An 18,234-nucleotide genomic window follows, 5' to 3' on the forward strand; every position below is an offset into this window, starting at 1 on the left:
TGCCCCATTGCACTGATGGCGTTAGACCCATAGCCTGCCTTTCTGTTTCCCTGTTAGTATTTAGAGCTCAGATGTTTGACGGCAGAATATCACTCTGGTGCCTTTCTTACGAAGGCGTCTGAACAATTATATCTGGTGCTGTTGACAGCCTGGTCGGTTGCCAGTCACCTTTATCTTCAGTGTCTGATTTCAGTTATGGGATTTTTTTCTGTTGCAAATCAATCTTGCGCACCTAGATGCTTCAGATCTCCATCAGCCTTGTCAGGCTCAGATACTGTAGTCTCATCAGGCTCGGCTATGTCACGTATAATTGTTGCTTAGTCCAGAATTCAACTTGCCTGATGTTAGACATCTAACTATTGTCAAGTCAAAGTGAATTGTTTATATTTCCAATATCATCAGTGAAGAAAATTAGGCTACTCTCTAGGGAGTATTCATCCTATCTCAAAATGTAAGATGCATACTTGGTATAGATGGAGTAGCCTTTTGAAAGAGCCTGTTTTGTCTTTTGCAGATAAAGGAAATCTAAATAGCTAATTTAGACCTGGAAAATTCTTAGACATCTGAAATGTAACTAACAAATCTCATTTTTAAGAGGACCTTTTCTATGATGTAATTTGAAGACTGAATACCCCTGAGAACAATGTAAGGTCTTCAGGCGCCATCAACACCATGGCCCATAAAGTGCTGTTAAATCTGCTACGCACTGTAACGGGAATGGCTAGTGCTGTTTCAAATGGCACTTCTTTCCCGACGCGTGTTTCCAGATTTTGGACAATTGTTCATTATCAGAGAGGGCAGTGCTCCCCCTTGCCTCTGTTCCTGGCTGTTGAGGTGCTCCATTACGCCTGTACAGACAAAACATAGTTCTCTGTGTCACCTCCTGCAGGGCTATCCAGCACCATAGGGAGTGTGAGATTCATCTTTCTGAACTCAGTTACCGAGAGAAGAGGACCGAGTATGGCTAAGCATTGATGAGGCTCATGCATTTGTGAGGCCTGATCTTTTTTCCTAATTTATTTACATTCTTTTGATATCCATATCTGAGTTTGGGGAATATTTTAATGTTTTGCTTTAGTAACTGAAGGAATTATTGAATCTCTTTACTGTATAGACATGTGTAGGTGGACTAGATTTGTAGAAAGGATGAGTCCCTCATGTCAAGGTGGGCCTGCCTTATTCTTAGCATGGTGTTATACCTACAGGAGGGAAAAAGGGAATGGCAAGAAATCTTAGTCTTAGGCACAGTGTTGTTAATTTGCAGCACTGCCATTAAACCCTATACATTTGCTTATAGTTTACACCCAGGTGTAAATAATACAAAATACAACCATGAAAGGTTATTTGGGGTTTGCATTGAAGTGTGTGCTTAAGATTTTGGTTATATGGACAGGGAATGTGTGTCCTCAGTGTGCTTGTTACGTGTGCCCCATGCCTCTATATAGAAATGCGTGTAGTGCATAGGCCTGATGTTTACCATCAAATTTAAAATTCTAACAGTGCAGATTTAAAAAAAAAAAAAAAGGAAACTGAAAATAATTTTTTGCCGGGGGATATGTTTTGCTGCTTCTGTTTTCTTCAGAAATTAAGAGAAAAATAAGGGTGAGGAGGCAAAGGGGAGGGGGGGAATTTGTGTGTACCGAGACTGAAGTTGGGGACAAGAGGCTGTTTGCGTTGCTGTAAAGCTACCAAAAGTCTCATCGAGCTCTGTCTCTCAAAGCTGTTCCTTGGTCATGCGTGCAAAGGCTCTAAGATGGGGGCAGAGTAAGACCTGGGGGAAGGAGGGGAAGAGAGTGAAGATGTTGAGGGGAATGGGGAAGATGTGGAAAAAACCAAAACAGTTATAGGGCAGAGGAAGAGAGGATGGGTTGAGGTTAATTAGGAGGCAACATGAGAGAAAGCTCAAACCACACACATGCGCACACATACACACACACACACACCCCTCTGCTCCACACCCTCGCCCCCCAGAAAAAAACAACAACAAATTCATCACACCGATTTTTTCATGGTCTGGCAGTCAAGTGATAAAATTATCAGATGAGGGTCCCATTCTCCTTTCCCGCAGTCACTTTCGCCAAGTGCACCATGTCTGAAATAATGAAGCAGATTTGATTAAATTTTCGCTGGCTGAAGCAGCCACGCTAATTTGGAGATGGGCTTATTAGTTTAATGACCGATCCGAATAATCAGAATTCATTAGCATTAGTGCCACTATTGTCAGCTCAACATTAGCCCTGGGCTCCAGTACACAAAGATGCATAGTTATATATTTATATAGAGAGAGGCTGTATTTATACGTAGTGAAAGAGAGAAGGAGAAAGCGATAGAGGAATTATACGTATGCATTTACATTTTTTATCCCTTATTGTATTTCCCTGTCCATTAGCAATGTAGTAAAAGGAGAGCCAAATTATAATGCGGCTTTGTAAGAGAGTGTCAGTCTTGGTCAGCCATGGGTAATCTAGCCTGACACTCCGCGTAGGTAAACTTTGGGGCCCAATTTGCACATAAAGGCAGTCCTGGTTTTCTTCCTGTACGATGCTGTCGACTTTGATGGCTGTTATTTGGATTTGGAGATGCTAGAAAAGTGCTTAGGATTTGGAGTGAAGGAGGCACGTTCCAAGAGAAGCAGCGAGATTTTAAGGTATTTAATCTGCTCCTCACAAAGCACGTTTGAAAGGAGGTATCTGTCAGCTGATGAAAGGCTCTTTCTAAAGAGCCTTTGGGCCTCATCTTCTGTCATCTTGAAGGTATGACTTGGGAGCTGCTCTACCAAAATCAATGAAGCTAGTCAAAGGTTGGCGTAAATGAAAAGAAAAGAAATTCAGATCCTGAAGCTCTGATGGTGGTACCAACTTAGCTGTCAGCTCCAACTGTTGCTCAGTTAAATGCAATAAAACAAGATTATTTCACATGAAGGCTGCGCAAAATGCCAAAAAATACAGATTATGAACCATAATGTTTTCTCAGGCTGGTTGCATGTCATGTCTGTCGATAAACGTTTTTTCAGATAGTGAGTACTTTACCAAGTCCCACACTTAGTAGAAAATGAAGGAATTTGAAAGTCTGTACTTACACTGTAGAAAAGAATAAATGTTATAATTAATAGTTAGTTTTTTGCATTTCCATATATCATGTGGTCTTTTTAAGATAGTAAGACTGCAACAGTTTCTGATACTTTTTTGTTTTTGTATTTAATATTCTGGTTGTTTAAACAATATTTTATAGTGTCTAAGTTAATATATAACCTTTGAGCTAAAGTGCGTAAGAAACATTCATTTCACTTTCTGTAGGATTTTTCCAGGTACCTATTGCTCTAAAATTTGTGACAAAGCTGGTTTTAATAGTTTAGATTTTATTTCACATGAAACAAACCCCATTCTCTTATTACCCTACATGATCTGCCATTCCTATTTAGCGTGTTAGAGGTGTGTAGTGGGAGATCTGCGTAAGATCTAAACCTGACCTGATAGACATTGTGTCTACATCCATTTAATTACTGTTGAAACACAGGCGTTTCTAAGACAGTATCTAACACAGCTTGCTTGTTTGCTTTTCGTGATTTCTTTGCTGCTTTGAACAGAAGTGCTTTTATTTTCACCTTTACAACTCACCTGAAGGGGCATTCCATCACAATTATACTGACAAAGTGAGATATATTAAAATAATATCTCAGAGGCTGGGAATAAATCACTAATATTTGGGGAAGCATTATAACACCCATCTGTCCATGACCTAGGTTTATATATTGATGTATTGAGGAGAGCACAAAGCACAGGAGCCAGGTGAGTAATAGCAAAGTCAAAAGCATTTACAAACCTAGGTGTCATTGACTTCAAAGAGTTTTTCTACCTGATTCACTTAAAGGCTTCTGGAATTTCTGCGCTGTGGGAGGATATGTTCATTTGAGCTTTAGACTGTTAACTTTGATGCCTGAACCGGGGTCTCTGGCCTCTCTCGCTGTAGTCAGTGTCATCTCAAGAGAGCAGTGGGAAGCTCCAGACATGAGATGTGACCTTCCTAAGTCAGGCTCTAAAATAAGTGCTTAAGGATAACACGGACAAGGAGAGTATCCCCTGCATGTCTGGTGTCTCGGTGTAGTGCGTCTTTTGGAAATAGGACATGTGATAGAAATGCGTTATGCAGTTGCTTTCAGATAACCATTAGCATCAGTTGCGTTACTCAGGTATGGAGAATTGGAAACACTCGCGTTTGCCTTTACTGACTTTAATTCCTTGATAGTTGCACCTTCCTTTCACCTTGGCTGGTATCATCACTGTCGTCTCAAGAGCGTTATCTAATAAGGTCTTTACAGCCGTTACTGGTCTGGTCTGGTAAACAAACATCAGGAATGAAGGTTCTTGCAAAAAATAGCTGGGGGTATTATAGCTTTCTCTTGTCAGGAACTCCAGAAATTTTCCCTTCCACATGCCCTTACATGTTGCTTTGGTAACTCAGTATTATTTTAAATTTTTCTTTATCTTCCACTAAAGAGATTTTCAGTAACGGAAGGTTGATATTTCTTTAAATATTACTTATTTCTACAAAAAAAACTTTTGAAAACTCTTGGAAAAAAAACAAATTTTTAAAATAGAGGTACTTCCTACCCTTCAAGCATAACAAGGTCTGTGGCCTTGACTAGATAGTTCAGGCATATTCTGAATTTAAAAGTTTTAAAAAAAAGAGGGGGAGCAAGTGAAGTTTTCTTCACCATGTAACTTTTGGGTTGTCTGCTCTGCTGTACAGCTGACTTTACAATTCAGCCAAGTTAGTAGGAAATAGATGTCGTTAGAAGAAGTGCTGCAGTATTGCACAATCATGAGTCAAAACTAGAAGTGGTCAAAATCTTTTGAATTTCATGAAGGAAGGGGCAAGTTGATTTAAAAGAAAAAATCTTAGAAAATTCTGTTTGGCTGCAGAGTTGTTTGGGATTGTTCTTGTCCTAATAGAGTAAAACACTTTAAAAACATTTCTTTTGGGAAATTTTGAGAAAACAAAGGTATTGGAATTTAAGAGAAATTCATGCTTTTAAGTTTTGGGTTTTTTTTATTCAATCAATCAACTGCAGTCAAAACTTTAACATATTGGTTCTGCATTATGATACTGCTTTCTACATTAAAACAAGGAGCACTTGACTTCCCTACTGAATCTTTGCACGTGTATTCAAGGGAGCAAATCACAAGAAAGAGCTGCCCTAACTGCAGTGGAACAGCTGAGTCCTGCAAGCCCAATACGTGTGCAGACCTTAGAGCGATGTGCCAAGTTGTACCCGACCAAGTTGTCTTCTCCTGGACATCTGCTTAATGGAGCACGTTGAATGAACCCCGACATTCACTACTTTTAATGGGAAGGAGATTTGAGTATCTCCAAAGGAGAAATAGTTTCAAAGGAGGAAAAGGATCTTTGAGAAAAAAAATCTGGAAACCTTGAAAGACCAAACTTTGCAAGCTTTGTATTTGAAATATAATAAAAAGGGATGCAACTAGGTGGAATAACCTTCCCCGACAAACTGAGACTAAAATGAACTTTTAAGTGTAATGAGGAGGATGGACAACTTTGTAACAGAGCACAATGGGGAGAGCGTTTGATGAACAGACAGCGTTTGTGCTTTCTCCATTTATTGCTATGAAAGAATGAATTACCAAAGATCAACCTTACTTCAGCTGTAGCTCAGAAGTTTTCTTAAAAAAAAAAAAAAAGCACTTTGCATTCTTCTGTCCCTCACATGAGAGTACACTGGGATTAACACCACTGAAATCATCAAAGAAAATTGGGAAATGAAGTGGGGTAAATGAGGTCAGGACTGGGCCTAAAATGCCAGCAGAATGTAATTGGCAGCCCTCTAAAGCCGAACCCATAAACTGTTTCTTTATTTTTTCCAGGAGTGTTAGCTGGAAAACAGTTTGAGTGCTGGTGATAGGGATCACTTGTTTGCTTGTTTTCGTTGATGTGTTTTACAGAGTCCTTTCTCTTACATATCTTTGATGAATCCCGTCACTGCAGTTCTTGTCCTTGTGGGATGATGAGATTATTCCTTTGGTATCCCCTTGCCGCTGCGGGGTTGGGGGGTGGGATTCCTCAGAAGTCCTCGTAGGCCACCTGAATAAGCGAATGGACATTTGTGCTTGTTCTGTGTGGCAGCCTCTGACCTCTTGGGGACTTCTGGCCCTTCTTTAAGGGTTTGAATGAATATTAAGTTCTTTGAAATCCGGTGCTCATGGGTTTGAACAGTTTAAAAACGTGACCTGTAGCTCTTTTAATAGTCTGACTCCATATTGCAATTTTGAATGTAGTTCAGAGTGATAATTGCTGTCTCTGGATAGTTTTGGGTTCATGCAGTACTGGGCGTGGGGGGTCTGGATCCTGTTTTTTTGCTTTGGTGTTAACTTGCTGCGCAGACAAGTCATTTGTTTTTCTCTGCTGTCCTTTGTCCTGCGATTTGGGGAATCGGACTGTGTACTGCTCTTAGGTTGTGCTTGATACTATGCCATATCCAGAACAAAGCACCTGAAATGGGTAGCTGCCTTTTTCTTCCCACCTGACCATGATAATGTCAGAAGATGACTGCTATTTACGTGGGGATCACCATACCGGATTCAATCAACGGCCTCTGTGAATGAAATCAATGCCAGATGCTCTAGATGAAAGTGCACGAGTTCCTCTGAATGAAGAATTTTGCAATTATGTGCCCACAGGTAAAGTTCATTTCTCAGCTCCAGTCCTAGCCCCAGGTGTATGGAGTAGGGGAGTTACTATCTCGGGAGTCTTGTTCTCAAATTCCTTCCAGGGAAATTGATGCAGTAAACATTAGGGGTGCTTCTTTTTCCTTATACTTTTCATGCTTTAAGCTCTTTCCCTTTTGGCAGGAAATTTTGGCCCCGTAGTAATGCATCATACTGTAAATTTAACTTTTGATTCTGCAACAATTTGCTGTATAAAAGGCAGTTTTTAGCAAAATGGCAAGCAGTTAACAGCTGCAGAATTACAAAGATGCATGTTAGCCCTGACCATGAAGGACGGTCTCGGAGAAGGCTCCTCCATTCGTGGTGTTGAGAAACTCCCTGATCTTTCTCATGATCTGAGATCTGAGTTAACATTGGTTAAGGGCTTTAGAGTTTGACCCATCGCTGAGCCATTTGCTTTCACTCTTAGTGGATACTTCATTATAACTGGAATTATAACATGCACTCTTCCACTCTAGGAAACAGTAAGTGGCATTCATTTCACTTTAAATAGATGTGTATTGCATGTAAATTGATCATTGTAATCTTTTGTGACCCGATACATGTTTCTTTCTCCCTTTAATTTTAGTTGGTGTTCCTGCGCACTAATATTTAAACTAAGGTTTAATTTTTTTACAGCCACCGAATTGATCTTGCTGGGTCAGCACTGGCTCCTTCTCCTTGTCACCATTTAGGTTTTTCTACTGTCTAAATTAGGGCTGTGTGTGCATATGCGTGAGGACAGTTTGGGCACTTGTTTCCACTTTAAGAGTGATGAGGGGAGATGTCTGGATATGTTTGCTTGTTCACTAATTGGTTGTTAAGGATCAGATACAGAAAAACTGGCACTGAGGGTGTTTCCTGCATAGGCAAAATGACTGCTGGCATCTGGCCCACCTTTCTGTGAGCTCAGGTTCTCTGCCCTTTTCGAATGCTATATTAAAGATACAGCTAGCATAAGACTGGCATTGCCAAAAGGCAGTCTGAAGGTCCAGATGGCCCTCAAGTGCTCACTGAAGTCTGGATAGCTAGTGGGAATGTCCTTGGCTAATGTACCCATGGAGGTTTGAGGAGGCTTAAACACTTTCGTGATGAATAAAATGTAGGAGTAAGCTTGAGACCCCTGTATTTGAGAATGGGAAGAGGCTAGAGATAATACAGAGTGATGTCAGGAAATACTAGATTTGTAGGCACTTGTTAAGGAGTCAGGATGTTGAAGGAAAATGAGAGCGAATCTCCCACAACAAGATAGCTGCTAAAATATGTGACATAAGAAACCAGGTCTTCCAGAAACATGAAAGGATCACTGCAGTGTACATAACTGTAGGGATGAGAAACCACTTTTGTTCCAGAAGAGGTAGAGCAAAGTTTAAGCTCTGTGTACGATGTCTGGATGTCAGTTCTGTTGACTGCACAACTGCTGGGAATGAGTCAACTGGAGCTGACCAGTAATGTCTTTCCCCAAGCCATGCCAGCTCTAGTCTGGGCAAATCAGGAACGTGTCAGCTTGATGGTACGAGGATGAGTAAGTCTGCAACACCTAAAAGCTGGCATAGGAGAAGTACAGTGCAATTTCCTACACAGCTGGCATGCATCTACAGCCAACGGACTTGATGCGAGCCAAGTGCATAACAGAGTGACAGCCTGAGTCAGAGACGGGGAGTTTAAGAGCAAGGTTTTCACGCAGGATCCTGTTGGAGGTGAATGGCCTCTGCCACTGCAGGAAGAGCTCAGAAACCATGAAATAACTAGAAATAACCACCTGGTTTATTGTCTTACACACCATCCTGTATGGCAGCTGCTCTGCATATGGACTAACAAGGTTTTCTTGAGAAATTAAAAATCTCTTGGTGAGACCTCAACTTCCACATGTGGTCCTTAGTTCTTATCATATTAAGTAATCATTATTGTAAACATTAGAGGTGATGTTCAGTTTTTCCCATTAAAGCCGCATGGTGCTAGTGGCAGCACAGACATTAAGACAACAGCTACACAAGCACCGACCTGAAGAACATACTGTGTTTTTTCAAAACTCAGGAAAGGGATGAGCATCAGAGAAGGCAGAAGACAAAAATGAGAAGGTAGCAGCAGAAGAAGCTGTGCCTGGTACCCTGTAGTCGCTATGTATAACCAGCCTGATCTGATGGCCAAAACTAGCCAGAAGGGTATCAGCCCGGCATTTCCTTTTCCGAGCAGTTTCTGGAGTAGCTGGTGCACCCAGCGTTTCTTGTGACTGGTGTTGCAGAACTGGCCTGGGAGCAGCAGCCGGGGAGGCTGGATTTGGAGGGAGCTCTGCCAAGCTCCTAAGTTTCTAGGTTGAGTGTTTTCCACTTTATCCTTGTATTTAGGTGATCTTTGTTCTTTTCAGTAATCCCCTCATTTTCATGCTCTTCATACTTTCCTGTACAGAAGGAATTTGTTTGCAAAGAACTGCAGGTTGTGCACCAGTCATTAAAGAGTAACAGTTTCTGGCTTAACCCTTTGTAGACAGCTGATTTATTTTGCATATTGCTTTTTGATTCACTAGGAAAGAATACAATGCTACATAAAAATAATACATTTATAACAGCTGTTTGTTTTTTTTAAAGAAATGTTAGAATTAATATATGAACAAATTTGTCCTCTTTCTTTAGAGTTAAAATATGCATTCAGATGGAACATACCTATACTGTAGAATGCATAATTTAGAATATACCAGATATGGTCCTGCTCTGATTTTTTGAAATCAGAAATAAGCCTGTTGTATTGCATCATTGCCTGGGGGTGTCAGGCAGCCTTTCGGCTTGGCAAATGCTTTAATTGTGCGTGGTCTGTCTGCCCCTGCGGTGCGCATTTCATGCCTGCCGCTTTGCAGCGCCGCGCGCGGAGGGGAGGAGAGCGGTTCCTCAGGCTGGGCTCTGCCCCGGTTCCACCTGCAGCCCCTCGGCTCCGCGGCACAACCCTTAGCGGCCCAGGGGCCCCCGCAGCACCTCGCTCTGCCATCTGCACCTGAAGGGGCTCAGGCAGTCGCAAAACCAGCTGCTTTTTGGGGGGTTGTTAGGGAGTGGCAGCGCGAAAGCTCTCTTTGGAGTGGGATTATGGGATATAAGCCGTGTACCTACGCAATGCTCAGCGTTTAACTTCCCTGATTTATTAGCATGAGCTTCGTGCACCTTCGGGGGTGGCGTATTATCTTCCCTTTTTGTAAAAGGGGAATACCCGTTGTTCCCTCTTCTGCTTGTTTACAGACAGCCAAAACAAAAGCGATCGCTACGGAAAATTAAGCAGTGGGTCTTTTGCAGAGCAGAGCTTTGGAAATAGCTGAACTGCAGTGGCATTACTGCTTCTTTAAAACGTGCTAAATAGAGGATGCTCGTGGATACAGGGGCTTCCCGGGTCCTGAGACTCTCTGCTCCGTTGCTGAAGACGTGCCCTGCCTCGAGGGATGCTCTGCACGATGAGCGCCAACAGGAGGGTCTCCAGGAGCTAAGGCAGCCTCTGGTTCTGTTTCCCTTGGGCGGAAAAGAAGAAGAGAAATTCACTGGAAATGTTTTGAATGCATTTCTGGTGTTTCATGTCAAATCATGACTTCTGGTCATCTTAAGTGGGGCAGCACAAATTGTTTTCTGTGGGCAACCGCTGACAGTCGCCATTTGTTTCTGGGAGGTTAAGAAAACGGTGAACTGATAGGGAATTAGCTATTGCCTGTTTGTTGGAAGGTTTCACTGGTGCAAAATGCAGCCTTAATATCTTTCCATGGCTGTCCCAATTTCCACTTAAAAGAAAAAAAAAATTTTTTTTCAATAAAGAGGCTCCTGACAGGCAATTATTGTAACCCTGGCACAGACTTTCCTTCTTTTGAAACTGGCTTACTTAAGCGAGCCAAGATTGCAACATGTTTGGAATCTGTTGGTCAGAGATGCGGAGCTGGCTTTCCTGAAGGTTTTCTAGTTCTTCTTGGCTTGCGACAAACCAGCAGTGCCAAAAGGCAGAGGCATAAGAATCTTTCCTTTTGAAGTTAATTGTGGAATTGGAACATTTCTCACCTCTACCTTAAAACTGTTGGGATTAATCCAGTGACATATGGTAACCTTGAAAGACCTCCGGCACGCACCTCAGGGTTGTGTCTCTGGTTTTCATATGTATGAATTCCCCCCGCAATCTTTTCTTATTCTTGATGACACTAACAAATCACTGCACTGCTCTGAAGCTTTTCCCTAGAGATTCCCGAAAGCAGCAGCAGCAGCCATGGCCATCTCGAGAGCGCCGAAAGGTCGTGGCGTGGTGCGTGTGCTCTCAAATCTCTGCATCTGCAGGGCGACAAGAAGGCCCACACAAGTAAGTCTGCGATGAAATAGCTGGGCTAATGCACGTGATGTAAAGGTGCTTGTTTTATTTGCGTCCTTACTTTTCAGACCTGCCATTTACGTACAAGGTAACGGACCAAACCTTAAAGCAACCATGACAGCGCTATAAGGAGAAATACGAGGAAGGCTTTTTGGAGGCCGTGAGTTACAAGACGCCTGCCTGTCGCTGTGAGATGGCTCTGCTGGGAGTAGGATAAAAGCAAGTGAGGGACACGGGAAAGCCAGATGGTTCAGTTTGGGGGCACAAACCTAGGAACTGGTGGATTTATGACCAAGTCATTGTCACTGCTTTGCCACAGACTTTCTGTGCAATTCCAGGCAAATTGCTGAAAGTTTCTGGAGCTAGGGCTGTGAGTTTTGAAATATGTATTTTTAAAAGGCCATTCTGAAAAAAGGGCTGCTATCCTGGAACAGGCCAGCCTGCCTACGCTTGGATAGCAACTCATAGAGCAACCAGCTTGTCCAGTGTAAAATTGGCCAGACTTTCAGTTCCTAGCCTCAGAAACCTAAGGAGGACATAGGAACATAGGGAGGCAGGAGCTGTCACTCTGCAGTAGGGAGGTGATGACAAATCCTTCCTCCGTGGATGCTCACCCTAGTACAAGACAGCGAAGGTAAGCGAGGCAGTAGGGGACAGGCCATAAGTGTCTGAATCCCTGTGTTTTATCCAAAAGAACTGTTAAGTCTGTAAGATTTTAATGGAAAAGACCTTTGAGGTCGTCTTGTTCCAGCACTGGATTATTGGGATCAGAAGGCAGAGAGATTTCAGACACTTGGCTTTGCTTTGCCACCCAAATAAGGAGTTTGTTCTGCTCCTGAGGCAGGAGGATTTACCCACTGAGCTCTTTGAGCAGCAAGATGAGAAAATCAAAACACCAGTGATGAACAAAGAAGCTCATATGAAAGAAAAACAGATGCAACCTTTGTCTAAGAACTAAACTGAGGCAGAACTAATTTTTTCTTTGCCTGAACCTGAAAAACACTTCTAGTCGTCATGATGATTCCTTGTATATTTTTGTGGATGGATGGATCCAGAATAATAAAGTTCTGAAGCTCCTCAAGAAAGTTTCACGTGGTGTCAGCCACCCAGTAGTCCAGATCACTGCTGCAGTTAAATTCAGATAAAAATCTGTACTTGCTTTGATTCAGCAAAGCAATTAAGCATGTGCTTTAGATCCACTTGGGATTTGAGTGTAACCTTAAAGTTAAGCATGTACTTAACATTTTGCTGAGCTGGGGCCTGAGTCTTTAACCCTTACTAGAATATAAACTCTTGTCTAATGAATGTTGGCGTATAATAGGCCAGTTTCTCAATAATATTTGATTTTTGCAACCTAGGAGTCTTTCTCTCAGCTTCAGTGGGCTTTGGATCAAGGCCCAAGAATGCAATCCAGAAATAATACTTCACCATATTTATGTTGCATGTAAATTATATATGAAGAAATGAAAGAGCATAATGAATCAACCACAGGGGTTTTTCTTCCACTGTGATACCAGAAGAGAAAAAGCCTGTAGGCAGCTCACAACTTTTCTTACTAATACTCTTGAGTCCTTCTCTTATTAAGTCTTCTGTTTTCTCTGGCAAAGTCTCCCCTAATGTTACCCTCTGTACAACCTTCTTAGTCCATAAATGAGATTTTGATTCTTTTCTTATTAAAACGTACCATTTAGCACAGAGTTTACTGGTGGGAAAATCCCATTAACTATTTCTGAAATACTGCTTAACTGCTTGATTTTTAAGATGATAGGCAGAACTTCGCACTCCTCACAGTTATATGTGCGAGAGCCAATACTTCTGTTCAGCACTAGCAACCTGAGGGGCAGGAGGTAGATATAGAGTCTTGTGTTTTAAGGCCTTTGCTGTCAGAGGGGTGTAGTGGGCCCTAACGTTAATATGAATTGGTGCTTACTGAGGTTTTGAACCTGTTCTGTTCTGTCTGTGAGAATATGTTGCTGGGATGAAGCAGCTGAGGATCCAGTCCTTGCATCCTACAGATGCGAGAGTGAGGCAACAGGTACAAGCTGGAGCTCATAAAACAAGGATATGTGTCGTATGGGAAAGGCTTCTTCTGAAGATGTGCAATCTAGGGGGCTTCCACTTTCTCTTCTCTGTCGTGGGTGCAGTACGTGTGTTGCGTGTGCTGCATGGCTCCTCAATTCGAGTGTTGCACATACGCAATGAAAACGTCTTGCAAGGGAAAGCTTCTAGTCCAAAGGGATTAAACAGAGACTTTGCAGTGGTTTCTACCACTTTCCTCACTGGAGTCTCTGGCTCTGTTTATTGCTCTGTGGTCTATGGTTCTTTCCCTGGAGACGTGCCTGTGTATTTCCTTCGTTGTTGTCATTATCCGAGATGGCTGATCCATGTTCCTTCTAAGTGAATTCTGAGAGTCTCAGAATATACTTTCAGCCTGAACCAGCGCTTCAGATCTCATCTCCGGGAGTGGGCTTGAACTGAACCTGTGATTCAGAATCTGTTCCTTGGGCAAGATAAAGCATGGCTATAAAATGCAAAGCTCTTCTTCTTTTGCTGATTATTATTATTATTATTCCATTTGGTGAAACATTAGAATAAGAGTATATTAATAAATAAATTTAAAAGGATTAATGCATGATGAATGGACTCTGTAAGCATATTACAGGCATGGTTATTATGTGATATAGGTGATCATAAGTCATGGTTAAATGCAACCTATTGACCAGCTGGACTCTATAAAAGTCTGTAACAAGACATTAGCCACTTGTTAACAGAGCTAGTAATCATTTATTGATCCTACATGCAGTATTTATATGTCCGCCACACTGGAAAGTGTGGAATTCAATCCAGGTTCTACTTTCAAGTCCCACTTATTATAATGGGTGACACGAATCTCTCACTTAGACATGTTTAAATGTGAGATGTTGTCAGGATCGTTGATAGGTGAATGCTGTCCTTAGGTGCGTGATGGTCTTGGACTGTAATGCCATGAACTTTATTAATGCTAGATTGCCTGTGCTGGAGCTGTGCAGAAAGAAGTAACTTTTTTTGTGAGAGGTATTGATATTTTTACGTTTGGTTTTGTTCAAATTAGAAAAGAAATTCCCAGATTTTGAAAATCTTCACTAGCAGACCTTGAGACTATGATCAGGGACAGTCCTGAAGTCTTCAGGTCCTCATTTCTGTAGAGGTCCAAGTGGACTGGCCTGCCAAGGCTCAAGCAGATCTCCAGGCTTACCGGGTGAGGAAACCACAACTGGATTCCTCTTTATAACCCTTTGGAAATGAGCTAGACTAACCCATCTCTGCTGAATGTTTCAGTTTGACTGAACTAATAGTTTCCAGGAAGAAAAAAAAAGTGTTTAGTTTGAATTTTTCTACCCAGTCTTTCTTAGTCCTGTCCCAACACAAGTGAGAAAGCAATGTGAGTTCACCATCCCAACACAGTGAGATAAAAGGCAAATAAGGTGCCCAAAAATCAGCATGAAAATATGTTAGAAATACCCAAGTGGCCAGGGATTTGATGATCATCTGCATTAAAGAGATGGGTAAATGATGTTAAGAGAGTGTCAAATGGCCGATGTGGGTTAGGCAGGAAGAAAGAATAAAAGATGAAAGGTGCAGGGAAGTGGGAGAAAAGAGAAAGAAAGAGAGAAACAGGGAGGGGGGAAAGAGGCAGAAGCTGAAGGACTCACCCGTGTTAAAGTAAAGCAGTGCACTAATTAGTCTCTTGGAAACCCCGTAATGCAGTCCTGCCCAGCCTAGAATGACATTATGGAGAGGCCTGCATCGCTTTCCTCCTCCTTCTAGCGGGAGGAAGCAGCGATGTTTATCATGGGAGTGAGAAAAAACGCTGGAGTGGAACATCCTTGCAGCAGCAGAGTGAGGAAACGCAAGGCGCGCGGCCCTGGAGGCTCGGCGAGGATGGCCCTCGTGTCTCTGTCTCTCTGCGTCCCTCTGGCTCCGGGCCCCAGAGCGCACACAGCCCATCTGATCTAATAAAGGCAGGAAGCAAACGGTGACGGAGCCATGAGAGACTGCAGATAGGGGTTGGAGAAGGGTCAAACTCATTAGTCATCTGATGTGATGTAGCGTGCGGGGAGGGGGAGACGCTTTGAGAGTTGAGAGGAATGGAAATAGTTATAACGTTCGAAAAATTGTTGTTGCATGGGCGATGTGAACACTCTGCTGCTGTGTCACTTTCAGGGGTAAGGACAACGTCCTGGCCCTTCTTCCTTTCTGTTTTCTCACTTTGGGTCATGATTTTTTAGTTTGGTATTTTTTTCCAGCCTGTTTCAGTATTGCCCGCTGGATGAGGAGATGGCTATATTTAGTGTTTCTAGCACACAGGGACTCAAATCAGGGGTCCCTGCAGGGCTATCACTGCTTCAGGGTCAAAACATCTGTCCTTCAAAAACTGATCCTTCCTCCCCCGTGCAGCAGAGGCTACGGGTAGCTTCTCAGAGAGCTTGTTCCTGATTCAGCGAGACTTGGGGCGAACCGTTCAGTCGGGTGCAGAGGGCCTGCAGAGGACATTTGGTGACCACTGCAGGTGATGAAGCATTATCTAGAGAGAGGACAGGTACAAGCACGGCCACACGCTTGCTCCTCTGGCTCTGGGTAACCTGGTGAAAGATGCCCGGCCGGCCACGCTGTGCAGGGGACTTCTCCGCTTGTCTTTGGGGCAGGAGTGCCTTTTTTATTTGAAACAAAGTTTTTGTGTTTTTTTCTTGTTTTTTTTTTTTTAATATGAAATTATGAACAGTGGTTATAGGCATCAGGTCAGAAAACACTGAGAACAAACTTGAACTTTCACTTAGAAATGTTTATTGAAGTTCAAGGTTTTTTTTTTTTATTTTTTATTGCTCCCTCTTTCTTGCTGTGGAAGGAAATCCTAAAATAGCACAAGGAAAACTTTTCCTTTTTTCTCAGCATGTTTCTGCTTCAGCTAGAAGTCAAGATTATTAATTGAGTCTTGGAGAATGGAAAAATACAGTTTTTAGGTGAAAACACTTTCCTAATTTTCTCCCTCCTACTTTCTCTGAAATTTTAAGTGTAATTGCAAAATTCATAATACTACATGCAACTTCTGCAGCTGACTAGAACAGGCCATGTTCCCTAAAGTCTCCATTTCCCTCCTCAGTTAAATAAGTAGATTTAATTTGGGAAAAACTCACCCTATCCTAAAGCATTAGAAACTCACCGGTCCAACGGGTAGTTTTTCACTCTGCAGTGACTGCTGCAACGTCCCAAAGAAATGGGCTGGTGAATGACAAGCATCAGGCTCGTAGCTGATGGAGGACTGGTGAAACTATGCACCTGGACACCCTCTGGATGTCTTGTCCTGAGTTTGTAATAGCATCTACAGTTTAATGAGAAATATTTTATAGAACCTTGTCTCCCTCTCAGGGCTACTTCATCAGACCTCTGCAGAAAATGGCCAAATACCTTTTTTGACTCTGCTGGGGAGCTGGAAGTCTCCCATCAGGCTCCTAGCGCTGGCTTTACCTAGAATCGGATAGAGATAGGACTGACAAATATATACAAAAGACTGACTGTTGAAGGAAGGCTGTATTTTTCATACTTGTACAATGGTTACAAGTGATAGGGATAAATGGTAAATTAATGCTAATTAGATATGCCGAACAGTTTAGAGCTGCAGCTGAAATCCCGGGAATGTAGATACTATCAATTGATGGATTAGGCATAATCTCATAACCAGCACTATACGATTAGACTATTTGAAATGCAACATTTGGAATAGATTTTTTTTTGCTCATTTGGTCTGCTGTGCATTCAGACACAGTGGAGGTATCAAAATAAAAGACCAAGTCTGCAACTGAAGTTCAAATGGTGTAGCTATGGATGTAGCTTCTGGCTTTCTCCATGCATCAAGGTCTGGTTCCTGCTTCAGGTGGGAAGCCGCTACGTGGCTATGGAGCTGGGATTACGACAGTAGGGAGCGACCACTAAGCCTGTTACGCTTTGGGCAACATGATGCTTTGTCATCTTGATGCTAGTGATGTTTAGGCCAAACATTTAATCATAAACCATCACCCCATTTAACACTTCTGCTCCTTATCAGCCTGTAATCTACTGTGTTTACTTCAGTTTTCCTCTACTGAGAGAGGCAAGAACATATTTGCTCTTCTTACATTGCTTTAATATATTATTTTACTTACCCTCTGATAAGGCACCTGGACAGATGCAGATCCATTAAATAATAATAATTTGTAGTGTGCAGTATGTCACCCTTGTAATTAGGCTTTTCTCCCTTCCTCCCTCTGCCCCCTGGACTGGCGTGTCCCATTTGCCGCCTTCGCTGAGGCAGAGGAGCGTGTTGGAAGGTCAGGCTAACCTGTAGGAAATTCCTGCTGTCTCTGAGCCGGCTCATTCATCACTAGTCATAACCGTTCTGGAATGTGAACCCGGAGTCTGTTATCTGGCTACTGCTAGTGATGATGCCTGGAGACGACAGCTTGGTTTTCAAAAGCTGGGTTGACCCTGAGGGGCGAGAAAAACTTGTTTTGACAGAGCAAACATGACACGGAAACAGTGCATGTGCCAATATGTGCAGGAGCAAGGTGTTAGTTTTGCAAGGTGGATTTTTTTTCCCCAACTGGGGAAAACACAGCAACATATGAGAAACAAAATGTGTGGTTCTTCTTTCGAAAAAATGCAATTAAAGCAGAAAGACTATCAGTATGTATTTTAACTTAGAGAAAAAGGGATGAAACAAGTTCATACGGGAACAGAATCAGAAGCGTCCCGTTCTCATTCCTGTGTCTTGGAATAGTAGTAGACCAGACCATCATGGCTCAGGGAACAGTGCAAAGGTTAATGAATTGTTGCTCAGGAGAGCTAGCTGGTGTCCTGTCATTTTTCTCTAGTGCCCTTCCCCGCTTGCCCGTTTGCGGGATGGTCTCTGGGTTCGGTGCCTCGCGCAGGCAGGCTGCTCTCCTGGATGCAGCTTCTTGCGTGGCAGTAGCATAAAGAATGACAGCAATCTCAGCTCTTGACCCTGGTGCGATTATTGTTCCTACATATTCCGCTTTCCTCAAAGACATAACAAAACAGATGACTGTGTATATTTTAAAATGTCAGACTGACATTGTGGCATTAATATAATTTAAGCCAAACATTGCCAGTTACTCACATGTCTTAATGTCTCACGTTCCTTGTTTGT

At 42.5% G+C, this 18,234-nt stretch overlaps 1 long non-coding RNA gene across 1 annotated transcript in view; it reads left to right on the top strand.

Moving 5' to 3' along the window:
• Nucleotides 1-18,234, top strand: part of LOC106486437 (uncharacterized) — a 152,109-nt gene that overhangs the window by 50,277 nt on the left and 83,598 nt on the right. The window lies entirely within an intron of this gene.

The sequence above is a fragment of the Apteryx mantelli genome, chromosome 17 (genome assembly GCF_036417845.1).
Source record: "Apteryx mantelli isolate bAptMan1 chromosome 17, bAptMan1.hap1, whole genome shotgun sequence".
Lineage (NCBI taxonomy): Eukaryota > Metazoa > Chordata > Aves > Apterygiformes > Apterygidae > Apteryx > Apteryx mantelli.